Source organism: Triticum aestivum, chromosome 2B (genome assembly GCF_018294505.1).
Source record: "Triticum aestivum cultivar Chinese Spring chromosome 2B, IWGSC CS RefSeq v2.1, whole genome shotgun sequence".
Classification (NCBI taxonomy): Eukaryota; Viridiplantae; Streptophyta; class Magnoliopsida; order Poales; family Poaceae; genus Triticum; species Triticum aestivum.
Window position 1 is genome coordinate 368,628,914 of NC_057798.1, and position 6,189 is coordinate 368,635,102.

The following is a 6,189-nucleotide window of genomic DNA, read 5'->3' on the forward strand; positions in this document are numbered from 1 at the left end:
GACTATGTACAACGTCCGGACTATTGAAGCGTGAAGATACAAGACTCAAGACTTCGGCCCGTGTCCGGATGGGACTCTCCTTGGCGTGGAAGGCAAGCTTGGCGATCCGGATATTGTGTTTCCTTCCTTGTAACCGACTCCATGTAAACCCTAGCCCTCTCCGACGTCTATATAAACCGGATAGGTTATTCCTTACAAGACCGATCACAATTACAATCATACCATCATAGGCTAGCTCTTAGGGTTTAGCCTCTACGATCTCGTGGTAGATCTACTCTTGTACTACCCATATCTTCAATATTAATCAAGGAAGTAGGGTTTTACCTCCATCGAGAGGGCCCGAACCTGGGTAAACATCTGTGTCCCTTGCTTCCTGTTACCATCAGCCTTGACGCACAAATCGGGACCCCCTACCCGAGATCCGCAGGTTTTGACACCGACATTGGTGCTTTCATTGAGAGTTCCTCTGTGTCGTCACCTCAAAGCTCGATGTCTCCTTCAATCATCAACGACACGGTCCAGGGTGAGACTTTTCTCCCCGGACAAATCTTCGTGTTCGGCGGCTTTGCCCTGCGGGCCAATTAGCTTGGCCATCTGGAGCAGATCGGCAGCTACGCCCCTGGCCATCAGATCAGGCTCGAAAACCTGAACTACACGGCAGACATCCGCGGAGACTTGATCTTCGACGGATTCGAGCCTATGCCAGGAGCACCGGACAGTCACGACAGGCATGGCCTAGACCTGTTATCGGACAACGCTTGGGATATCACCCCTGTGGTAGCCCCAGACTCGAATCCAGGGCAGGCTGCGTTACCCAAGGACAAAGGGATGGACCCCGCCCCGCAGGCCGAACCCTCATCGGCAGTAGAGCCGAACACGTGCCTCACTTTTGAGGAGGCCTGTGACTCCGAACACGGTTGTAGGTTCCTGTTCGCACACCCCAGAGCCAGTCGAGCCAGGTTGGGCTCCGGTAATGGAGTTCACCGCTGCGGACATCTTCCAGCACTCGCCCTTTGGCGACATGCTGAACTCATTAAAAACTCTCTCTTTGACTGAAAATTCCGGGCCGAACTATGTCCGGCTCGAGTGGGAAGCAGGCGACGAAGAAATTTGTTACCCACCCACCACCCACTTCATAGCCACGATTGATGATTTAACCAACGTGCTTGACTTCGACTCTGAAGGCATCGAGGGTCTGGACGACGATGCAGGAGAAGATTCAGAACCTATGGGGTACCGGACTTCCGCCTCGTCATACAACATATACATGGTGGATACGCCCAAGGAGGATGACGGTGACAATCCGAAAGATAAAACCCCCCGGGCAAAAGCCAAAGTGATGGCGTAGATGCCGTTCCAAGTCCAGCAATAGTAAAAATATCAGCAAGAGCGCCAGAAGAATCGATACTCCGGTCAACCCCGAAGGCAACAATGACCATACTGAACCAGCGATGGAGCAGGACGAGCCAGGTCACGCCCAACACAGTTCGGAGCAGACGCCCGATGACAATGATCCAGAGGGACGAGTTCATCAAACCGGCCCAGGACAAGAAGACAGTCCGGACGATGATGCATTCATCATTCCAGAAGAACGCGTGGTACGAAATAACCTCCACAGAAAGCTTATGGCCACAACGAGAAGTTTGAAGAAGCAGAAGAAACGGCTTAAAGCCGCACAGGAAACGCTCAACCGCAGATGGAATAAAGTGCTAGACACTAAAGAAAGATATGGCGACGATCGCCATACAAAGAGCTATCCAAAATGCAAGCTACTGCTAGAATTCGACGACGAGGACGTTCCACCAAAGACTAACACAACCAGGAGGCCCAACGTACCGCTCCACAACCGCAACAGAACGGCCATCGACGTTGCGCGTGATCTACGTGAGCACCTGGATAAGAAGGCTGGCGCAGCTAGATCCATCTACGGATCTAAAGGACACACCCCGGCGAGGGACTATGGTCACCAAAACGATTACACCAATCAAATACCAGTTCGGAACAAACACCGAACACAACAACAACCGACGCCATGCCACAGTACGTCTAGATACAGAGGGGCTGCTCACCCCCTGTGTTTCACCGACAAGGTACTGGACTTTAAACCTATGAACATAGAGGCATACGACAGAACAACAGACCCAGGGGTCTGGATCGAGGACTTTATCCTACATATACATATGGCTCGTGGGGATGACCTCCATGCCATCAAATACCTTCCCCTCAAACTAAAGGGACCAGCTAGACACTGGTTGAAAAGCCTCCCCGAAAATTCAATTGGGAGTTGGGAGGAACTTGAGGACGCTTTCAGGGCGAATTTTCAAGGGACTTATGTCCGGCCTCCGGATGCCAACGATTTAAGTCACGTAATCCAATAGCCCGGAGAGTCCGCCCGCAAGCTTTGGAACAGATTCCTCACTAAGAAGAATCAAATTGTCGATTGTCCGGATGCCGAAGCCTTAGCGGCATTCAAACACAGCATCCGTGACGAGTGGCTCGCCAGACACCTTGGCTAAGAAAAGCCAAGGACAATGGCAGCCCTAACAAGCCTTATGACCTTCTTTTGCACGGGTGAAGATAGCTGGCTAGCCCGTAAAGGCACCAGCGACCCCAGCACATCCGAAATAAGAAATGGCAACGGGAAGCCACGGCGTAATAAAAACAAACGCCAGAACAAGGAAGAGAGCCCGGATAACACAACGGTTAAAGCCGGATTCTGGGGCTCTCGACCTAATCAGCAAAATAAGCCATCTAAAGGCAGCAAAGAGGGACCGTCCGGTCTAAACAGAGTCCTGGACAGACTGTGCCAAATTCATGGCACCCCGGACAAGCCTGCGAACCACACGCACAGAGAGTGTTGGGTCATCAAGCAGGCCAGCAAATTAAATGCCAAACACAAGGGAGGGGAAACACTAAGTGAAGACGAGGATGAACCTCGCCAGCCGAACACTGGGGGACAGAAAAAAATCACGCCAGAGGTTAAAATAGTGAATATGATCCACGCAACTCGCACATCCATGAGAAGGCACGAACGCGCGCATAGAGATGCGCGCGATATAGAACCCATCGTACCCACACCTAACTACTGGATGTCCTATCCGATCACCTTCGATCGCTTAGATGGCCGAACTAGTATTCGGCGTGAAGGATCAGAGGCCTTGGTGCTTGACCCAATAATCGACGGATACCATCTCACACATGTCCTCATTGATAGCGGCAGCAGTCTCAATCTAATATATGAGGACACTGTCCGCAGGATGGGGATAGACCCATCCAGAATTAGCCAAATTAACACCACCTTTGAAGGGGTGATACCAGGCATTGAAGCATACAGCAGGGGCTCCGTCACACTGGAGGTAACATTCGGCTCTCCAGGCAAATCCAGAAGCGAGGAACTACTCTTCATCATCGCACCCTTCCAAAGCGACTATCACGCATTGCTTGGAAGAACGGCCTTCGCCTGCTTCAACGCATTGCCGCACTATGGCTACCTCACACTCAAGATGCCCGATCCACATGGCGTCATCATCGTTAGTGGAATAACAGAGCGCTCTTCACGCGCAGAGGAACGCGTGACGGCCCTAGTGTCCGAACTATAAGCGACCTCTAATATCATAAAACATGACTGGTCGTTAAGACCACAAACACGGTTAGACGAATCCGGTAGCCCATATAAAATCGAACCAGGGTACCATATATATAATCCCATAGTGGATACCAGGGGCAATAAACACTTAATAAAGCCCCACACTTGGCTCAACCTTATTGGCAGGCCAACATCTTACACTTTTACTATCCATCGCATACTTACGTTGCACTCTCCTATGAGTTTTCTTTTTTCCACAGACAATGTTCGTGTGATACCCTTCTAGGATACGACACAATGGAGACAAAGGTGCAGACGTGCAGCAGGGCCCTGTTCAACATGTTTCTTTTTAGATTAAGCCCATGTGTAAACCTTTTCTATTGCCTCTTGTTGTTTAACCATCCCATGGGTTCCATACCCATAGAGGATACTGCCGTTTTTGGCATTTCGCCACGACAGATTAACGCACGTACCTGGAAACACAAGGTTTATAATGAATGGGCACTTGAGCCCATCATCTGTTATAAAGTCCGAATACCTTCGGGAGTGTTCGGTGTCACGAGTTTGGCCTTATATGCATCAGCTCCGAATCATGACTTTGGTCAAATGTTGGGTTTGCCCGGCTCCTGGGTTTGCCGCCTTACGTTCCGTTATTATCGGCTAAGGTGGCCAAAGGAGAACTACTGCGATTCTGCCCTGGTTATTCCGGATGAGCACCTCAGTAGAGAAAGCCGAAAACTGACTGTCATGATGCAGCGAGAGACTGTTCAACCACTCGACGACTCACCGGAATCTTTAGGATTCCTCCACATTAACAAAGGGCCATTTCCCGACCAGGTACATACGCGCCAGCATTCGGATGCACGCGAGGGTACCAGGGGCTACATAGTAGCCCCAACGTTAGAATCCCGCGGCTAAGCGGAAGTGTTACAGCTATATAGTCCGATTGCCTAGTTCGACGTGCATGCTCCTTCGTTAATGAGGTGTTGCCTAGTCCGGTTGCCTAGTTCGATGTGTGATCACCTCCTTAATGGATCAAGTGTGATTAAGCATATTTTTCGCGAACACCCCCGCATTGTATGCGTGGGGGCTGAAGCCAACGACTGCTAACTTTCGGATTACACACACACACACACACACACACACACACACACACATATATATATATGGTGGGTCTATTATGATAACACCCTTAAGAGTCTTATTATGCACACCCAATCCTTATTCTGCACACCCCCTAAACCACAGCCCCGACCCACGAAACAAAAAAAGCGGGTCAACCCCGGCCGAAGCCCACCCGCCCACCCCCACTCCCCATCTCCTCATGTCCACCCACCCATCCCGCCTTCTTCCTCTATCCCCCTCCCGGCCATCCCACCACCTGCGCCGCCGGGCCACCACCTCCAAGCGCGCCGCCCACAACGACCCCTGCCCACCAGAACCACCTACCGACGCTGGATCCGGGCCGGCAACCGCCCCCAGCACACCTCCCGTTGCGGATCCGGGCCGGCAACCGACCGCTATCCTCCCTAGCCTCTTCCCAAAGCACTCTGACGCACCGCTACCACTGCCTCGGCGCCCATCTGGGCAGCAACAGGCCGCTCACTACTGGATCCAGGCCCTCCACCACCCTCCTTCATTGTTCCCGCGCTGCTCACCCCACCTGCTGGTGCGAGGCGTTGGCGGCGGGCTGTGCAGCTCCTCCTCGTCAGGCGGGCAGGCGGGAAGATCCTCCAACCCCAGCCAATCTGCTAGGAACCGGTGACCCCATCCTGCCAAGTTCCGTCGCCGCCTCCTTCTTCTGGCCGGCGACGAGGTCAGGCCTCTCCTCTGTCCCCTTCTTCCACCTCACCTCCTCCTCCGGCGGCTGCTGCTGCTGCCTTCCCCTCCTCTTCCACCTCCCCTCCTCTGTCCCAGAAGCACTGCCGATAGCGCCGCGCCGGGTCCCGTATTTTAGCCTGTTGGACTGCTCCACTGGGAGGACGCCGCAGTTCTCTAGTGCCGGGCCCGTGGTGCGGTTGCGCGGGCGTTGAAGTGCTCGGCTCCTCCCTGACGAGCTGTAGGTCATCTTCTGCCGACAACGCGGCTACCCTTTGCCCTGACCCCCTCTCTAGTACTTCTCCTTCCCCGCAGTGCATGAGAAGAGCCCCCGACGGTCCTAGATGAGTCCCTCTCTCTGTTTGACTTCATCCATCGTGGAGCAATGCCCACAATAGCCTGATTGCAGTTCATTTTGAATTTTTTTGAAGCTCACTAAAGTTTTGTTTAGCAGTTCGCCGTGAGATCCATGGCGCTAGCCACGCTGCGCCTTCTCCCGCTGCTCCATCTATGGCTAGGAAGGGCTCTGCCGCCATGGGAACCAGGGTGTGGCGTGATCCCAGTGATTATGCGAGTGGTGGTTCTATAATTCCCCTACAGAAGAAATTGCGGTGCGAGTTCAGGCATAATCTTGTTGCTTTTTCAGATTTGGCTTGGTCGTAACAGTGCAGTTCCCCTGGGTCTGCAGTACACCGGCGAGACTTGTTGCTGTCGATGCCATCCCCACTACAGTACAGTGTGCTCATGATGGTTTTGTGTGTATGTGTGTGTTTTGCGTGGTAGCC